The following is a 22,063-nucleotide window of genomic DNA, read 5'->3' on the forward strand; positions in this document are numbered from 1 at the left end:
CGAAAAGTTGGTGGATAGCGACGAAGAAAGCATTTGAACATCGAGGTACTGTTATTACTTGGGTTGTCTTTAAAACTGCTTTCTATCAATGCTTTTTCTCTGTTTCTTATCGAAAGGATAAGGGAGCGGAGTTTGCAAGTTTGCAACAAGGCCAGATGAATATTGTAGAATATGTTGCAAAGTTTACCAGTCTACTGAAGTTTTCTCCACATATCGCTGGGAGTGATGAAGCTCAAGCCGATCAATTTATAAATGGCTTGAATCGAGATGTATTCACTCTTGTAAATTCGGGAAGACCGAATAACTTTGCCGATGCTCTGAATCGTGCAAAGGGAACTGAAGCAGGAATATTGAGGCAACGAGGAGCACAGTTTGTGCCACAGCCGATGAAACAAACACAAGAACAGCCAAAGATTCCACCACCACCTCGATTTGATGCTGGAGGAAGCATTAGTGGTAAGAAAAATTTCTTTAAAGGTAAAAGCAAACAATTTAAACGTCCAGGTGGTAGCTCTTCGAGTTCAAGTGTATCCAAACTGTTCAGGGGTTGATAGAAATCCGATACTTCTGATGTTTACTGTTCTAAGTGTGGGGGACGTCACACCAATTAGCAGTGTAGAGGAGTGTTTGGCACCTGTTATATTTGCCAACAACCAGGTCATTTTGAGAGAGTATTCCCACAGCGAGGTTCTGGAAGTGCACAGGGTGCTGGATCATCTCGATCAGTGACACAGCCAGAGAGGCAAGCATCCTCAGTGCATTCATTCCAACCTCAGTCATCGTCACAGAGCTGTGATGGAGGAAGTCAAGCTGGGAGCCAGCAGCAGAGGCAACAGGCTTGAGTGTTTTCACTGATTGGGGAACAAGCACAAACTGCACCAGATGATGTGATTGCAGGTAACTGTTTTATTTCTAGTTATCCTGTCTATGTCTTATTTGATACTGGTGCATCACATACCTTTATTTCGGAGCAATTTGTTGCATTACATGAATTGCCTGTTGAACCCTTAGCTACGGTAGTGTCTATTTCATCACCTTTGGGCAGATATATTATATCAGTGAAGTCTGTCAGAAATTGTACACTGCAGTGTGAGGGTCATGAGATTAAGATTGATTGTATTGTGCTTGGGTTGTCTGATTTTGATTGTATCATCGGTATCGATATGCTAACCAAGTACAGAGCCACAGTTGATTGCTTTCATAAAATTGTAAGGTTCAGACCAGAGATGGCTGACGAGTGGAAATTTTATGGTAAGGGTTCACGAGCCAGAATTCCTTTGATATTTGTTCTTGCTATGACTGATTTGTTGCAGAAAGGAGCAGAAGGATTTCTGATTTATGCAGTTGATATGATGAAAACTAGCCCGAAATTGGCTGACTTGCCAGTGGTTAGTGAATTCGGTGATGTTTTCCCTGACGAGATTCCGGTATTGCCTCCGTTTTGAGAGGTAGATTTCAGCATAGAATTAATGTCAGGTACACAGCCGATATCGAAAGCACCTTATCGTATGGCACCAATTGAATTGAAATAGTTGAAAGAGCAGCTTGAAGATCTGTTAGCTAAAGGATATATCAGACCGAGTGTTTCTCCTTGGGGCGCTCCAGTATTATTTGTGAGAAAGAAAGACGGATCGATGAGGTTATGTATTGACTACTGGCAATTTAACAAGGCAACGCTAAAGAATCGTTATCCTTTACCTCATATAGATGATTTATTTGATCAATTGCAGGGTTCGTCAGTATATTCAAAGATTGATTTATGATCTGGATATCATCAACTGGGGGTAAGAGACGAGGATATCCCTAAGACTACATTTAGAACCAGGTATGGCCATTACGAATTTATAGTCATGCCTTTTGGTCTTACGAATGCACCAGCAGTATTTATGGGATTGATGAATAGAGTATTTCAAAAATATCTAGATGATTTCGTGATCATATTTATTGATGACATTTTGATATACTCTAAAAACTTGTGTGATCATGTTGACCACTTGAGAACAGTTTTGAAGACATTGAGAGAAGAGAAACTGTATGCTAAGTTATCCAAATGCGAGTTTTGGTTGAAACAAGTGGTATTTCTGGGTCATATCATTTCAGGAGACGGTATTTCAGTTGATCCGAGTAAAGTTGAAGCTGTGATCAGTTGGCAGAGACCAACATCTGTGCCAGAAATCAGAAGTTTCATGGGCTTGGCAGGATATTATCGTCGATTTATCCGAGATTTCTCTTCTACTGCAAAGCCTATTACACAGCTTACACAGAAAAATGCACCGTTTGTGTGGTCTGAAGCATGTGAAACTAGTTTTCTTGAGTTGAAAAGAATATTGACTACAGCTCCAGTCTTGACAATCCCTTCAGGTACTGGTGATTTTGTTGTATATTGTGATGCTTTCTAACCAAGGTTTGGGATGTGTTTTGATGTAGAGAGGGCATGTTTTTGTGTATACTTCACGACAACTGAAACCACATGAAGTTAGATATCCAATTCATGATCTTGAATTGGCAGCGATCGTCTTTGCATTGAAGATCTGGCGACATTATTTATATGGAGAGAAATTCGAAATCTTTTCTAATCACAAGAGTTTGAAATATCTGTTTTCACAATCAGAACTGAATATGAGACAAATAAGATGGCTCGATTTATTGAAAGATTTCGATTGTGAAATCAAATATTATCCAGGAAAGTCAAATGCAGCAACAGATGCCCTAAGTAGGAAGGTATTTGCTTTATCCTTGACTACTTTAGGTGTATCTAATATGATTGAAGATTGCTGTATTTTTGGATATATATTTGAGACAAATAGAAGACCGATGAAAATATATGCTATCAGTGCTGAGCTAGAACTGTTGATTCGAATCAAAGAAGCACAAAAATCTGATTTGACTTTACACAAATCGATTGAAATGATCAGATCAGGATATCAATCTGAGTACAAGGTTAGTGATGATGATATTCTGTATGTGAATAATCGAATTGTTGTTCCCGATCTTGCAGATTTGAGACAAAATATTTTGAAAGAAGCTCATTGTAGTCGATTCAGTGTTCACCCTGGAGGCAAAAAAATGTACAACGATTTGAAAAATCAGTACTGGTGGAAACAAATGAAGTCTGATGTGACTGAATTTGTATCAAAATGTTTGAATTTCCAACAGGTGAAAGCTGAGAGAAAAAAACCAGGTGGCTTATTACAGAGTTTGTCTATTCCTGAATGGAAATGGGACCATATTTCTATGGACTTTGTGACGAATTTGCCACGATCATCCCGAGGTTGCGATGCTATTTGGGTGATCATTGACAGATTGATGAAATCTGCATGTTTTATTCCCTACCGAATGACTTATCGTCATGATCAAATGGTAGATATATATATTCGAGAAGTGGTAAGACTGCACGGTGTGCCAAAGTCGATTGTATCTGATCGAGATCCTAGATTTACTTCACACTTTTGGCATAGCCTACAGAAAGCTCTAGGTACGCGTTTACATTTGAGTACCGCTTATCATCCTCAAACTGACGAACAATCTGAACAAACTATTCAGACTCTTGAGGATATGCTTAGAGCTGTAGTACTTGATTTTGGTACTACGCGGAAAGATTCCATACCACTTGTAGAATTTTCATATAACAACAGCTATCAGACGAGTATAGAGATGGCTCCATTTGAAGCATTGTATGGGAAGAAGTGTCGATCGCCATTATACTGGGATGATGTATCAGAGGTGCCTGAGTTGGGACCGGATATGATTAGACAGATGATGGAAAAAGTGAAGTTGATACAGCAGAGGATGAGAACAGCACAACATAGACAAGCCAGATATGCGAATGTTCGTCGACGGCCGTTATCTTTTGAATAGGGAGATAGAGTGTTCTTGAAGATTTCACCGTTCAGGGGCACAATCCGATTTGGCAAGCGAGGGAAGTTATCTCCGAGATTTATTGGGCCGTATGAGATACTCGAGAAGACAGGCAATCTTGCTTATCGACTTGCTCTTCCTACATCTTTATCTTGTATCCATGATGTATTTCATGTCTCGATGCTTCGCAAGTATCAACCTGACGAATCTCATACCTTCCGACCTGATGAAGCTGAGTTGGATGAAACTCTTAGCTACTTTGAACAGCCGATTCAGATACTTGATAGAAAAGAAAAGCAACACCGAACGAAGACCATTCCATTGGTGAAGATTCAATGGAGTCGGAACGGAGTTGAAGAAGCGACGTGGGAAGTTGAAGAAGACATGAAGCAGAGATTTCCTTATCTATTCCACTGATGTGAGTTCTTATTCATTTTTCAGTTATTCTTTATTCTTATGAGTATACAGACTGCATATCTTGACTGCTTATGAATTCGAGGACGAACTCATGTCTTAGTGGGGGAGAAATGTAAGGCCCGAGATTATTTGATTTAATCCGAGATTATTTAATTTTATCCGATTATATTTAATTTGGGAATATTTAGAGTTAAGATTTAAATTCTAATATTCTTAAATTATTTAAGATTGAAATTGAATTAAAAAGAGGGTCGAGGACTGAATTGCAATTTATGAAGTTTCAGGGACTAAATTGCAATTTATGCAATACATATCCGATTTTAGTTATGCGAGTCAGCATTGATACATGTATTCACATATGGAATTCAGAATTTGAACAGAGGTTCCGAGTTCTTCTTTCTTTTCTTTTGAAACTTTGATTTTCAAATAGCCGTAACTTTTGATACGATCGTTCGATTTTGATTTCGAAAAGTGTTCTGGAATCCTTGTGATGAGGGCTTTGATATAGTGTAAGTTTTTATTTCTTTCGGCATGTTTTGAGAATCAAGATATGGCAAAAATCAGTACGTTTGCTTATGATCATGTTCTTGAAGTGTTGTATCGTTTATTTTCAAAACTGAATCGACGAACGGCTATCAATTGTGTTCTTATGATTTCCAGCTTATGATTCGAGCTATATACCTACTGATATGTGGGATTATGATGATAAATTGCTGGTTTTTATAAGTTATATGCTGATATGAGTTGAGAATTGATTTCGATGTTTTGTCGGTTACCGATTTTCAATCGCTACGCCGCTGGTTTAGGTTTTGAAGTCGTCTTGTTAGCCTATGATTAAGCTGAGGATCTTGTGATTGTATACTGATGTTCCTTGATCATACTCCTTACATTTCAGATTAGTTTCAAGCTTGATCAACTTAAGAAGTCCGACTTTGAACCGAAGAAGTTTTCTTAGGTTTGAAGTGATTGTATTGAAGTTATATTGATGAGTTTGATCAAATTTTGGATTGATCATCTTGAATGAAGCTTGATATGAATGTTTTGATTGTTATATTTCAGATTTGAAGTATTCAAAACTGAGAAATACGAAGGTATAAGACGACATCGCGAGTCAGGGAATTGTAACTCAAGAATGAAGCTTCTTGAGTTGTCCCGCAAAAATCACATACTTGTTTATATTTTGATTTGATTTTGATGTTAACGATCCATCACAGGTAGTAGATCTTTGAGTTTAAGTCAATATGATGATGATATGATATGCTATTGAATTGATTCTATGCCAAGGTCTGAGGAGACCTTATTTTCGAGTCAAGAATGACTACGATAGATGGATATCCATGTCAAGATCGGTTACGAATCTTGATGGCAACGACGAATTATGAATCAATTCTTAATTAGATATATGCATTATTTACTCTATTGTTGAGTTGATTATGAATAGAGTCGCTATGATTTCTTTAATGCTTTATATATGTCGATTATACTGAGAATAATTTTTCACCGGAGTTTATTCGGCTGTTGCTTTGTTTTGTATGTGTGCATGGCAACAGATGGGGCAGGAGCTAGTCAACGACGACATTGATAGCTTGGGGGCGAGATTTAGCAAGTGAGGACTCGGGTTGTAGCTAAAGTTGGACTATAGAATACATCAAACTTGTTAAGAGAAGTTTAGACATGACACACTTATGATGTTTGGTTGAATGTTGTTAATTTAACATCTTTTACATGTTCCGTTTGATGTAATAATCGCATGGATTGATGCTTGAGTTTTAATATCTGTATATATGCATGTTCCAGAATTGATAAACCATGTTTGAGTTGGTTTTGGATTGGATTTCCAAGTCTTGACAGCAAAAAAAAATGTTTGTGAAGATTTTTCTGGAAACAGAGCCCGCTCGATCGGGTGAATTTCACCGATCGAGCGAGGCCTTAAAAATTCAAAACAGAGAAGTAAAATTTTGGAGTCGATCGATCGATTGATGTTAACCGATCGAGCGAGGGTAAGTTTTGCTCAAACCCGAGAATTGAGATTTCTTGCCCGATCGATCGGTAGGATTTAACCGATCGATCGAGGTGTTTTTTTTTTAAAAAAAATTTAGTCTTCGTTTGAGTATTCTTTTTGTGTATGATTAATTGTTAATTAATCATTTATTGTCCTAAAATGAGATTAGCAACCCGAGGTCCTCACAACTTACGTATCCAACCATCCACAAACTCGTAGGGTGAGCACCCTACTACAGGATACCTCTAAGGTAAAGGCTCAATATGCTCATGTATGCAACATACAGTCGGGACATGTTGTATATAAAGGCATATAAAACATTCAATCACATAATCCATGCAAACACATAATACATGCATACTCAATCTGGATATCTCGAATAATACTTCTGTACCTTATTAAGGCAGATCCTAGAAGCTTCCCCTCTAGGTCCAAGCCTACAATGCATCACTACAACATAAATAACTCATGCATTACCTAGCATGCCAAACATCACCTAATAGGCTCTAAAAGCCTTAATTAAACTATAGTCTACTCCCTATTTTCTATTGGGAACCAAAGCCATACCTTCGTCCGAAGTCAGCCCGCTGATGACGCATGCCCCAGAGCCTGGGCATAGCCTAGATACGAACCCTAGATGCCTCGCCAGAGCTCCATCACCTGGCTGCTACTGCAGACATTGTCCGAAACTCTTAAAATAAGAGTACCCAAAAGCTCGTAAAACGAACTAAAATGGGCCAAGGAGAGGAATTAGGACATTCAAAATGAGCCATTTCCGCCACTATTTATAGAGCACAATCGGAAGCTCCGATAGTGCCATCGGAAGCTCCGATTTGTGCATGGAATCCATGTTGCAACTGGTTGAGATCGAAAGCTCCGATGTGTTTCATGCAGCTACGTGTACAATTCTCATCGCCACGTCTTCAGACAGTACATCGGAAACTCTATTTCTGCATCGGAACTTCCGTTCGTACCGGCAGCTTCGATCTGCACAACGGTGGCTCCGAAGTGAACACCCTTTTATTTACTGTTTTTGGACCCCCGGGACCTATCCTACCATTTTTGGACGTTCCAGATCTTATTTTCCACTTATTTTGACCAAATAAGGGCTCATTAAACATGTTTTGATACTTTTAAAATTATATGTCATTTTCTAACATGTTTAAAATCACTTAATCTTGTAAAATGGAACCGGGCTACTACATTCTCCCCTACTTAAGATATTTTGTCCTCGAACAATCTTAAGTACTGAATGCATTAAATACTAAATAAACATATTTTATTCAAACTGATTCATTTTACAAGTTACAATATGAAAATACAACATCAAAACAACTCTGGATAATTCGTACGCATACGACTCTCAAATTCCCAAGTGGCCTCCTCGGTGCCTCGGCGCTGCCACTGAACTTAGAACAAGAGGAATGGTTTTGCTGTGTAACACCTTATCCTTATGACCTATGATACGCAAAGGTCTCTCCACGTATGTCAAATTCGATTCCAACTGTACCTCTGATGGCTATAATATATGAGACTCATCTGCCACATACCATCGCAACAGTGAAACATGAAACACATCGTGGATACTAGACAAATATGGTGGTAAAGACAACATGTAAGCCAAATCTCCAACACTTTCCAGAATCTCGAATGGACCAATGTACCTAGGAGATAGCTTACCCTTGAGAACAAATCTCACAATTCTGCGAAATGGGGAGACTTTTAGGAACACTTTCTCCCCTACTTCGAACTGCAAAGGTCTGCGCTTGACATTCGCATAGCTAGCCTGTCGATCTTGCGCAATCTTAATTCTCTTCTTGATCTGTCCAACAATATCAACAACCTGCTGGACTAATTCTGGTCCCTCAACCTGTCGTTCCCCCACTTCCTCCCAGAACAGTGGAGTACGAAACCGTAGCCCGAACAACATCTCAAACGGAGACATCCCAATGCTGCGATGGTAACTGTGTTGTACGTAAACTCAATCAATTGAAACTAATCTTGCCAAGCTGGACCAAAATCCGTAGAACATGCTCGCAACATGTCTTCTAGAGTACGAATCGTGCGCTTTGACTGTCCGTCAGTCTCTGGGTGATAAGTTGTACAAAAACTGAGAGTAGTACCCATAGCGCGTTGAAGAATCCCCCAGAACCTGGAAGTAAACCTGGAATCTCGATCGCTGACTATGCTCACAGGCATTCCGTGCAATCAAACAATCTCCTGGATGTACAAACGTGTCATTTTATCAAAAATTGAAGTCCCGGTTATAAGGAATGAAATGTGCTGACTTGGTGAGTCGGTCCACCACAACCCAGATAGCATCACAATTCCTCGAGTTCACCGGTAAATGGGTCACAAAGTCCATCATGATCAACTCCCATTTCCACTCAAGAATGGATAAACCGTGAAACAAACCTCTAGGTCGTCGGTGTTCTGCCTTGACCTACTGATATACCAAACATCTAGAAACATACTGATACACATTTTTTTATTCATTCCTTTCCACCAGAAAGAACCTCATACGCAAATCTTAGTACACCAAATGGATTCTCATATTTTATGACTAACACCTGTCATAACACATGTGACAACGTCGTTGTCCACAATTCTTGATTTCCTGAATCCTGTAGGTTCTTTCTTGGAAATATCAATACAAATATTCTTATTGACTCAAAATGTCTATTAGTACAAAATCTAGTACTAATATAATGACATATATCTCATAACTTGAGATAACATCTGAAAATGAGAATACTGATTATCCTGCCACGGATAAAAATTTCTTGTTGAATTCTGACTTACGTTATTAGATGAACAAAACAATTTCATCCTTCTTTGGCAAAGTCCTTAAATCCAAATAATCTAGCTAACCCCAGATTCGATCTCATTGAATCAGACTTATCAATAGTCTAACGCATCCATTAGACATCTAAAAAAATCAGTGACAACAATCCTGCTAGATCTGGTAACTTTAGATCTCAGCTACTGTCCTTTTTTCATGTCTAATACTCGATGCTATCTTGATATTACTCATTTTAAATTCCAACACTTGCTAGATCAATTGGTGATAATATAATCCCAGTAATATTGCAGAAATATTTCTCAGAACTGAATATCTGAGTACTATACTCATCTTATCAGTCTACCAAAAAGTAAACAATTCTAATCGTTCTTTATGCAAAAGAATATATAGTTCCCCCATCACGGGGTTATAACATCTGTATCTACCTCAGACAAATAGTTGCAAATAGTCACCGGGCACCAAACTTTCACCACTTTAACTGACCATTTCAAAACACACATGAACACCTAAGCGCTCATCTTTCCACTATCCAAATGAATTCTTATATTATCGTATCCATGTTGTAACTTAGCATATTCATGACATCGGTCAATAGAATCGAGTATCTTTTCAAGGTTATCAAACTGACACCAAATTATACTTTAACGTAACTGTTGCAATGATCATAGTTCACGTCTTCCAGTATAATTCATCCCAGTGTCCTAATAAAACTCATCTTTGCTTGATAACCCATCAATAAAATTCCAATTTTTACAGGGAAACTTACCTAAGTAAACTCATCACATAGAATTTCCTGTTCATCTTGTAATCAAGATCCTGATCACTAAAATATAACTCTGATAGAATTAGACAATACTGGTAAAACCTCCTGGTTTTCCCCCAGTATCACGTGCAAGAACTACCCATCCAGAATATTCACTTGTCAAAGAATCATTTCCAAGACTATTCTATTCACGGGAACTAAAATATGTATCTCTGATGAAGTCAGACGATAATTCACCACATTCCCTTGGCACTAATCCAGCACCAAATACAATTCTAGAAGACTCAAATAAATCATGAATACTTTTCTGATAGTTATACTCATTGCTATGAATGTACATACAACGAGACTGAGGTAAGTCTTCCTATAATTCCAAACTGGAACAAAAGAATCCTTCTTGAGTACACCGGCATATGGTCGCACTTACTATACCGTCTCGAAACCCTACAGTCAAGAGCATCCTGGCATAACTCATTCTTGAGTCTCTGTTACTATGCAACATTCCTATCTGGACCAAAATCATTGGTCAAGGAAACCTCTCTGCAGAGGCATAACTCAAATCTCGAGTCTGCAAGCATCTGATAATTAAATCCTATTGAATTTTAATTCAACTAATCTCTTGGATTAAATCCCAAAATCAAAAATCAAGATCAAAACTTATTCTCTCAGAACGATTACTTGTCAAGAAAAAATACATTCCAAGACTGTTCTGACAACGGAACATTTGTATCTCAAACAGACGATAACTAAACATTGATACCACACCTGGTATTTGTCCTATCCAAAGTCATAACATGTTGTGACTGTCGCCAAATTTCCAGACTGAGTAGTCTTCCCTAAATAGTCTATAGAGCACAAAGGCCTCCAAAACAACATCTGAAGTATGAAAACTTCCAAAGTATACCGACTAAGGGTCGCGCTTCCTCATGTCTAGTCCTGGTTACAGTCCACAACTCCTGGTATTTCTTAGCTTGTCATCCTGATGAAAATCCATCATCACTAGGTAACAACCTAAAAAGGTCAAAATAGCCTACTGTTCTTAAGGAAATCCGTCTAGAACAAACATTCATGCATTCTGATGAATCATATCATCTCTGGCAAACACTTGGCTTACTAGAATATTCTAGGTAAAATATCTAGAACTATTCATTGAAAACATGCAAAATCCCAAGTACTCATTTAAACAATGATCAATCTTTTATTCAATATAGCCAAGTTAATCTTCAATGATTACAATACTTGAACCACAAATCCAGGTTTCAATACAATCTTTATTACAATCACATGTAATGCATAACTTAATCAAAAGATTACACTGAAATATGTACATTACAACAATAACTAAGTACATCAAATACTGAAATCTTTAATACATCTGATTACAACTGAAATAATGTTTACAACAAAATATGGTATTTAAATTCCTACGGGAGTCTTTCATTCCGTCTACTGATCTTGAACATGAAGTTTCCTGTCTGTCACTCATGTCAGCAGAACTTCTTCATCAAAAGATCTAAAAGATTAAATCTTGATAATCTACCAGATCCTTCCAATATTTTTGGGTTCCTAATCTGGTAGATGAGACAAGATTTCCCTGACAATCTCTCCAACTACAAGTGAAGAGTCTTCCGGGGTGGCTTCCTTGGTTGACGCGGAATGGATGACTACATGTCACACATTCCTTTCAACCTGAAGAAGTGTCTGGCTTTGAAAACTGGATCTTCTCTTCCAGCTCCATCCTGCTGGGATCCACATAATATGAACTTCTGCTGCCAACTTTGGCAATGACGATCTTGGAAAAGCCTATACATCTTGCTATTCCAATTCCTGATACTGCTATCAATATTGAATCCAACTTGTAATCCTACAAAGGATAACCCAAAATCAATTCTATGTCCCAAAGAATCTTATTGCATGCTCTGATACCATAAATATAGTAACCCGCACCGTGATCACCTATTAATCAGAACTTAAGCATGCAATTAATCAATAAAATAATCTTAATCAGAGTAACTGCGGAATTTTATAATAAAATAATACCAGGTAAGCAAATCCTAGTGGTCAACCCTGTTATCCAGCCTTGGTCACCATCTAACCTCCCTGTCTCCGGGAGAACTACCTGCAACTGCCCCATGGAATAGGGCATCCAGCCAATAGAAAAAATAACTGGAAGTGAGCATAACATGCTCAGTACGAGAGTATGTATATACACTATTATATGCGCATGAATGCAAATGAACTGGGTACCAAGACACTCAGGTCAAGAAACAAGTTCATAGACCGGGCCCAGGGTATATAGCATGCTGCGCCGTCGCCTCAGGAGGTGACTCATATACCCAGTGGATAATGGTGACCTGATACTAGTACGCGTGTCCAACCATAAAGGTGACCTGACACAAGACTTACATATACAACCATCCACAAACTCATAGGGTGAGCACCCAACTACATGATACCTCTAAGGTAAAGGCTCAATATGCTCATGTATGCAACATACAGTCGGGACATGCTGTATATAAAGGCATATAAAACATGCAATCACATAATCCATGCAAACACATAATACATTCATACTCAATCTGAATATCTCGAATAATACTTTCGTACCTTACTAAGGCAGATCTTAGATGTTTCTCCTCTAGGTCCAAGCCTACCATGCATCACTACAACATAAATAACCCATGCATTACCTAGCATGTCAAACATCACCTACTAGGCTCTAAAATCCTTAATTAAACTATAGCCTACTCTCTATTTTCTATAGAGAAGCAAAGCCATACCTTCGTCCGTCGTCAGCCCGTTGATGACGCATGCCCCAGAGCCTGGGCATAGCCTAGCTACGACCCTTGGATGCCTCGCCAGAGCTCTGCCGCCTAGCTGCTACTGCGGACACTGTCTACTAAGTAAAAACTACTACCTACTCCAACTCTTAAAATAAGAGTACCCAAAAGCTCGTAAAACGAAATAACATGGGCCAAGGAGAGGATTTTGGACATTAAAAATAAGCCATTTCCGCCACTATTTATAGAGCACAATCGGAAGCTCCGATAGTGCCATCGGAAGCTTCGATTTGTGCATGGAATCCACGTTGCAACTGGTTGAGATCGGAAGCTCCGATGTGCCATCGGAAGCTCCGATGTGTTGCATGGAGCTACGTGTACAATTCTCATCGCCACGTCTTCAGACAGTACTTTGGAAACTCCGTTGCTGCATTGGAACTTCCGTTCGTACCGGCAGCTACGATCTGCACAATGGTGGCTCCGAAGTGAAAACCCTTTTATTTACTGTTTTTGGACCCCCTCGGGACCTATCCTACCATTTTTGGACGTTTCGGATCTGATTTTCCACTTATTTTGACCAAATAAGGGCTCCTTAAACATTTTTTGACACTTTTAAAATTATATTTCATTTTTAACCTGTTTAAAATCACTTAATCTTGTAAAATAGAACTGTGCTACTACAAAAAAAGCCCTCTGGTTGAGCCATTAGGATCTCTTCATATAAACACTACAAGAAAAATGACCAAAGACAACGCTTTTTCCGCGTTGTTAATGTCCCCGAAAAAGAGTTTTTGTTGCCAGTGTTGTAAAAGACCACGCTCAAAGACAACGCGGAAACAGCGTTGTCGTTTCTGGAAAAGACAACGCTTTTTCCGCGTTGTCTTTGTCAGAAAAAAGCGTTGTCGTAGTTCAAAAGCTTTTTAAGCGTTGTCTTTTTTAGTAACGACAACGCTTTTTCCACCTACGACAACGTTTAAAAAGCGTTGTCTTTTCTCAAATAAAAAACAAAAAAACAATATAATTCACAAATTTTCAATATTATCACTCAATATTCAAATTTTTTGAAAATTAAATCTAATATACAATATTTCAATATTATAAATCATTCAAATATAATAAAAATCATTCAAATATAACAAATAATCGAATTCTTCATGTTCATCTCGGCCATTTGCGCTATGCTTTCTGCCTCAAACCGGAGTCGGTGATCATACCAACTCTCAGAATGCTAAATCCATTTGGAGGACTGGAAATGTGCTGAACAACTTCGTAATTTGCTTGCTTTAATATAAAGGTAGGATTCATCATAAGCCCCATATTATCTTATGGGCATTCTATAGAAATACACGCATGATAGAATACTGGATGAGAAGATGGTAACAATCACCATAAATCAAAACAAATGCACACACGACTAAAACCCAAGAGCTAGTAGTGATTCATAATGTATGTCCCAAAAAAGTATGTGGAAACCTTATTGTGACCTGTCAAATGCACACATAACAATCTACATCGTACACCACATCTTTCTCTTCGAACTTCACAGCCACCAGAAACCTTATTGTGACCTGTCAAATGGGCAAAAAATTGAGATTTGAGACGTTCCAATCCAATGGAGAAAAAAGAGTATGATGGCATATGTTTGTTCGCACCTTTTGGGGATCGTAGATTGCATATTCATTGTACTCGAGAGGACTATTCTTGTGCTCAGACGACTAAGACGAGATCAGTCGGCCGCATGGAACTTTTACGTCATCTTTCCACATGAAATGCTCCGACTCATCGGTTTTCTTCCGGCCACGGCCTACTACTCCATATTTCTTCTTCTCAAGAGATGACGAATCCTAACATGAACGCATGAGAAGTTGCAACTTGCAAAGTAAAGTATGACGACGAAGGCAAAAAGAACGAGCTGCGAATCAATACCTCTGGAGTTGATGTCAATTCTATAACCTTTTCACCCAACGATGCGATGGCCAAGATCAGGAATCCTTCTGGCCTGTCCACAGTGGTGAATCCGTACCGGGCTGCTTCTGATGCAGCATCTGAACAAACTATAGCCTTGCCAAACTGTACATAAGAAAAACATACCATATGTTCGACGAAACAATAAAAAAAGCATGTAACAAAAGGTGCAAGCATGATAGATGATTAATCGATCTTGCCATGTAACCAGGGATGGGTAGAGAGCATGGAGCTAGCAAGAATCCTTTCTGAAGGTGACGCAGCATATTAGAACTTCGAGTACCTGATATATGAATGATTAAAAACCCGGGAGGAGTTCGAAAAAGGATACGCAAGGAAGGTATCCTGTTCCGGTCATACCACACCACAGGAGGACTTTGTTCGGTAGCTTCTTGATTTCCTCGAGCGAGGGGCAAGCACTAAATTCCACAGAATAAACATTCTCAATTGATACTCCATAACTCTAGGGGAAATGTCAGAAGAAACAGTGTCAAATATGCAAACAATTTGGACTCGATGTTATAAGATAAACAGACGACAAAGGACGAGACTAATCAGTCTTACAATTTCGCCGACTTTGACCGGTTCATAAGTCTTCTCCAGATATTTTGCTATCATCTTGTAATCATGGGCTTCTTTCTCTAGTGGAGATATGGAACATCTCAATTTCTTATATACTTCAAACAGAGGGTCATCAAGAGTTGAACCGGAAATATCTCCTATGATCTGTGAAGCCGAGTTTATATCTCTTAAAGTCTCGAATGCAGACACAACCTGCACGTCTCTTTCAAAATTAGCATTCAATGAATCCATAGCAACGCTCACAACATAATTTCAAAGTATTTGGATACAGTGTTTAATTTCCAGTATTTCAGAGTTTTTGGAACACTCACGTGATCAGCAAGATCATTAGAATCTCGGAAAATAAACGGTCTTGTCGAAAGCATAAGAGTAAACATTCTTTGGCTAAAATCAGACCACATCGCTTCGCCCTTCATCCCTGTTTATTTCTGCCGCTTGAGCTTCTTCACAAATTCCAATAGGGCATCTTCACCTGCATTATTCCCATTCATGAGAGAGTGTAGTTGAAACACTTAATAAAGATCAAGACTGGGCAAATAACTTACATCTTTTCAAATGGTGATCCGTCAACATACCGAACGGTATATCCGGAACATCTAGCCCTGTCTCCATCAAAGCATACCTACAAACAAAACATAGCATTTTGCCTACCCACAACCTAGAAAAAAATACAAGTAAATTTAATTAATCCATGGACTACCCACCTATAAATCTCCTGGCCACACAGAATTTTCATGATATGCGCCACCTTGGGCACAGGCTTAGGATGAGCTCTAACCGAATTCTAGCTCCAATAACAAATTTCCGATGCCCATGGCAGCGAATCGACGACAAGAAATGGGTGGCTAGGGTTGGGTCTTGGTGGAATCGTGAGAGCACGAGAGACTCGTGAATGATTTTTCTTATCTTAAGATGGGCTTCTCAGAGCTCACTTGAAAAATCGTTGATGAATCGAGCAAGACCAGCAAAAATCGACATGGGAAAGCAGATTTTGATTTGAAAGAGAGAAAAAGGCAAAAGGGATCGGAGAAGGTGATCGAGAATGGGTTTGGGGATTTTGGTGTTAAGGAGGTGTAATAATATTTATTTTAAGTTTTATTTTAAATAAAAATAATATTTTTTTTACAACATTTTTTTAAAAAGTGTTGTTGTACATAGGAAAAAAAGCGCTCATAGACAACACTTTTAAAAGCGTTGTCTTTGACCTAAAAAAACGCTAATAGACAACGCATTTTTAAAAAAGCGTTGTCTTTGATGAATAAAATATATATAACGACAACGCTTTTCACTAAAAGCGTTATCTTTTAAAAAAAGACAACCCTTTTCACTAAAAGCGTTGTCTTTTAAGTGTTGTGTTTGTGCATTTTTGTTGTAGTGAAATTTCCATTCAAAAAGGCTGTCTTGACATCTAATTGTTCCAATTCCATGTCCTGTATAGTTGTGATAGCCAATATGATCCTAATTGATGTATGCTTAACAACCGAAGAGAATACCTCATGGTAGTCTATACCTTTTAACTTGAGAGAAGCCTTTTGCTACTAATCTTGCTTTAAATCTAGCTGCTTCTTCTCCAGGGATACCTGCTTTTCTCTTAAACACCCACTTGCAGCCAATAACTTTCTTTCCTTGAGTTTTGTCAACCAAATTCCAAGTATTTTTCTTATGAAGTGACTCAAATTCATCTTACATGGCTTTCTTCCATTTTGGCCAATCCTTGCTTTTTAGAGCTTCATTGTAATTCATTGGCTCTTTCAATTCAAGTAGATCTGCCACATTCAGAGTGAAGGCTTTAAATTCAGACCTTGCAAATCTAAGAGGTGGTCTAACTTCTCTCCTCACACGGTGTGAGACCTCGGTTCCAAACCACTAATCTCGGGATTAAACAACAATAAGTCATACAATAACCAAAGGTTAAAGCAATAAAAGAAATAATTTTTTTTTTAAAATGGTGCCTCGCTCGATCGGTAAGATCTTACCGATCGAGCGAGCAACTTTTGCAAAAGCTACTACCGGGAAAACATCCAGCTCCGCTCGATCGGCAACATCTTGCCGATCGAGCGGCCAATAAAATGCAAAACAGAGAACTGCATTAATTGCCCTCGCTCGATTGGCAACATCTTGCCGATCGAGCGGTGATAGAAACAGAGAAAAACAGCAGAACTCTTGTTAGAAACTCAAGTCCAATACCATCAAAATACAATCATGCATTACAATCACTATTTTTCCAATTAATACATGAAGTACTGGAGTTAGTCAACCGCTCCAAATGTAGAATATGCAACGATAACATTTCAACAAGGCTCGCATAATCAATACAACATAATAACGAAGTTCGATATCAAAACATGTTCTAACATATACTAGGTAGACATGCTGACACGACTTCTAAACCGAGTCTCACTACTAGCTCTCCCTCTTGTTGCTAACCAGGTCTTCGCTGACTTGATCCTGCCCCACCTGTTGCCAAGTACACATACAAAACAAAGCAACAGCCGGATAAATCGGTGAGAATGACATTCTCAGTAAAAGCAACATAGCAAGTAATAAATAAACAACATGCTATCAATACAACATATTCAAGTCAAGTTTAATGATATGCATGTATTTAAAACCAGGATATCAATTCTGATAAACAAGGGATTGCTGCTCTGCTTTTGGGATCCCGAGGATGATATCACGTAACGACTCACCGACTCTCCCAATCGAGGTGGTGTCACGTATCCCACTCCCATAAACTTTGAGCAACTATAATGAGTATGCTAGCATCAGGCGAAACGACTACGACCTAGGCCACTCAATCATAGTTCCCAAACGTCTAAACAAAAAGGGCGATACTGCCCGCTGAAATCAAAGTTGGCTCAAGATGAATGCATAACAAAAACATAAAACATAAGCCATATAAAAAAAGCTCAAGTAATCAACAAGACACAAGTTCCTCATGCTAGAACAAGTGTAGATGCAAGTATGTGATTTCAAGTGAAACTCAAGAACCAACAGTCCCGAGTATGCTATCCCGCAAACAATGACTGCTTTTACCTTTCAATGCAGTAGTTCCAATTCTGGATAAGCTACAACCAAAATATTGTATCAACAACTATACAATCCTAAGCAATAATCAACGGCTCAAGGAAAAACTCTTTACCGTTCTTCGTCCAAACACTTGACGATCTGATGTTGTTAACACTGGTTTCACAACTCCAAACGAATCTGTACGGAGACAAAAGATGATCAACAACAACGATCACTCACAAGCCAAAGTTCAACAACTCCAAAAACGGTTCAAATCTCCAAAACTCAAACCGACGGCATAACGGCTAAAACTGAACAAACCGACAACGCAGACAGTAGTTCAATATCGATAGCAGTTCATATCAATGCTAATACAACCATAACAAGGCAATCCAAACAAATCTCAAAATCATAATTTTCGAGAATGGCTTCCAAAAATCATAACAAATCCGAACGTCGCTCTATTTTAAAACCGACAGATAATAAACGATCAGAACTCTGTCAAGAACAACATACTCGAATCTCAAGCTATTCTAACAACATCCAAAAACTATAATGTATCCGATCGTAGAAAAACTTACAATATAACGGAGCTCTCGCTGCAGTGATCGTTAAACTGCCTTCAGAAATAAATTCCAACGGCCGGATCGAGCTCGGACTGAAATCAGAAAGCTTGGAAAAGCTTGAAGGCATTCTAATGGAGGGAGACGGCTATGGAGGAGATGGAGAAGACTTGTCAACAAAATTCTAAGAGTAGATAATATATAAAATCCACAATTTGCGTTTTAGTCCCTAAAATTTCCAAAATTTGCAAAAAGGACCCTGATCAAAATCAAGTCGGCTCTTGAACTCTGTAATATCCGATTAACTCAAATAAACTCATTTAAGATAAAAAAAAAAAAAAACGGGGCGTTACACACGGTCTTGCAAGAAGTTATTCATTAAGATGCTGATCTTCTGAAGTCTCATTTTGATTTTCTTCCTCATTCAATCCTTCATGTGTTTCAGTGCCATTTTCCTTTTAATCATAGTCAGAGTTAACTTCATATGAGTTTCCAGGTTTATTTTGATTTTCTCCACCTTGATTTTTGGCTGCTCCAGCTTCTGAAAATATTTCCAAATCCTGTGGTTCCACCTGAATCTCAGAATTCTGCTCAACTTGTTTAGAGGTGGTTGTAGCTACCTTGTTCATGTTAGTCTTATAGGATTCAGCTTCATTAAAAATTACATCCCTACTAATTATGCATTTAAGGTCATCTAATAACCAGATTTTATATCATTTGACTCCAGTTGGATATCCTATAAAAACACCTTTCATTGCTCTAGGTTTTAATTTACCTTGACTAACATGAACATATGCTATGCATCCAAACACTTTTAAATGATTATAATCTGGTTTTACATTTGACCATTTGTTCTCAGGGACCATGAAGTCTATAGGAGATGATGGGGATCTGTTTATAAGGAAGCAGGCTGTAGAGGCAGCTTCAGCCCAAAACTTGCTAGGTAAACCACTGTCACTTAACATGCATCTTAATTTATCCATAATGGTTCTATTCATATGTTCGGCTACCCCATTTTGATGTGGTGTATATGTGCATGTTCTATGTCTTGCAATACCAAATTTCTTGCAGAAATTATCAAATTCATGATTACAAAATTTCAACCCATTATCAGTTCTTAATCTCTTTATTTTACTCCATGTTTGATTCCCAATCAAAGTTTTCCATTCAACAAATTTGTTAAAGGCTTCATCCTTTGTTTTCAAAAAATAAATCCATACCTTCCTTGAATAATCATCAATAAAAGTTATGAAATATTGAGACTTTAACAGAGAGAGTGGTACCTTCGGAGAACCCCACAAATCAGTGTGAATATAGTCAAAAGTTGATTTGGTGTTGTGAGTTGCTGTTCTGAACTTCAGTTTATGAGTCTTTCCTAGTACACAAGTTTCACAGAAAACCAGATTTGTGATCTGTTTAGAGTCCAGCAAACCTTGTTTTCTGAGTTCTTGTAGTCCTTTGATGCTCATGTGACCAAGTCTTTTATGTCAAAGATCTTTTTGATCTTTAATAGGAACTACTGCATTTGTTTTTGCCATTATGGTATTTCCTTGCAAGACATACAACCCTAGCTTAAGCTTCCCTTTCATAACAACAAGAGAGCCTTTTATAACCTTTAAAATGCCATTTTGAGCCTTGTAGCTATAACCCTTTTGATTCATAGCACCCAATGAAATTAAATTCATCTTTAAATCGGGTATTAGTCTTACTTCTGCGAGGATCTTCACTGTTCCATCCTCCATTCTCAACTTTACAGAGTCAATTCCATGAATCTTACAAGATTGATTATTACCCATCAAGACTTGTCCAGTATTGACTTTCTTGAGATCAAAAAACCAATCCCTTCTTGGATACATGTGGTAAGTGCAACCTGAATCCAAGATCCATTCGTCCTTTGGATCATCAGATGATATTGTTAAGACCTCTACCTCTTCAAAGCCCTCTAGGAAGTTTGCTGCTTCACTTGCTTGATTCTAATCAGCTTTGAGTTTTGTTTTCTTTGATGACAATCTTTCCTATATTGGCTCTCCTGCTTACAAAACCAGCAGGTTCTCTTAGGCATTGGTTTGGACCTTGAATATTTTCTGCCTTTATTCTTGTAATCCTTTCTTTCAACGGATCTACCTCTAACATTCAATCCTTCACCACTGGTCTTATTGAACTTTCCAGTCGCCTTTAAATCTAATTCCTTTGAATAGGCAGCTCCAATGACTTTTTCAAGAGCCAGTGTTTCTCTCCCATACTTGAGGGTGTCCCTTAATTGTTCATATTGTTGGAAAACTGTTTCCCGTTCAGATCAATTATGATTGATACCCGGTGCAGCGGAAGTTTAAAATTTTTGTATGGAACGATTCCATAATGGGTATCAACCTTACGATTAAATTGTGTGTGTAAAAATCAAATAACAATTATAAAATTTTTACCTTTAATCTCGAATCGAGATTTTGGACACCAACAGATTTCTCTGCTCTTGTTGTATATCCCTGGAACTTATGGACGAACTGTTCTTCAATCAGGTCCACGAACAGAGATTTAATCCCTCTGATAGATTGCACTAGAAAATCTATCAGAAGTTTTCTATGAAGAGATTAACGAATTTGATCCGTTAAACCAGACTGTAATTCAAAATCACAGGCTGGATTTTTCTCGAGTAGAGGGAGAGAGGGGGGACGGCCACCTTTAAAAAAATAGACTAGGGTTTTCGAAAAATCCTTGTGACCTGTTGTGTGTAATTTCTGTACTGTAATAACTTATTTATAATGCAGGCCACTAACATCTTAGGGCCCATTAGTCATAAGTTCAAGCCCGACAAGCAAAGCCCGCATGTTCAGAAATTAATATAAAATTCATCGTGACTCCGATTGATAAACCGATTTCACCAATGTGCACAGAAACCATTTCTGCACCTTTTAAAGTCAAGATAAATTTTTCTGAATCCGAATTCAGTGATTTCCAAAAATGGCCATCCCTATGTCATTTTAGGAAATCTTACTCCTCTACTCTTAAATAAGAAGTCCAACTTCTTCGTTCATTAAATTTAACTCTTTAAATTTAACTATCTCAACGGGGAATAAAAATCCATTACACTGTGTGACCCTCAATGGTTCAGGGATACAGCTAGCCGTGGGCTCACAACTCCTTGTGACTCGGAACAACAATTTCCGACTTGCCCATCGAATCATGGTATGAGCGCCTAGCAACATCCCCCCATGATTCCCTAGGTATCACTGATAGTGCCTACAAGAACCAGTAGATTTTGGTTAGCGTACAGTACGGTCCCTTCATCCATATATCCCGATCGAATCAACAACCATTGGTATA

The 22,063-nt window shown here is 38.3% G+C and overlaps 1 pseudogene; it reads right to left on the bottom strand.

The window, feature by feature from the left end:
• Positions 1-582: 582 nt before the first annotated feature.
• Positions 583-20,211, bottom strand: LOC140888949 (protein ADP-ribosyltransferase PARP3-like; annotated as a pseudogene).
• Positions 20,212-22,063: the final 1,852 nt, after the last annotated feature.

Source organism: Henckelia pumila, chromosome 3 (assembly GCF_033568475.1).
Source record: "Henckelia pumila isolate YLH828 chromosome 3, ASM3356847v2, whole genome shotgun sequence".
Lineage (NCBI taxonomy): Eukaryota > Viridiplantae > Streptophyta > Magnoliopsida > Lamiales > Gesneriaceae > Henckelia > Henckelia pumila.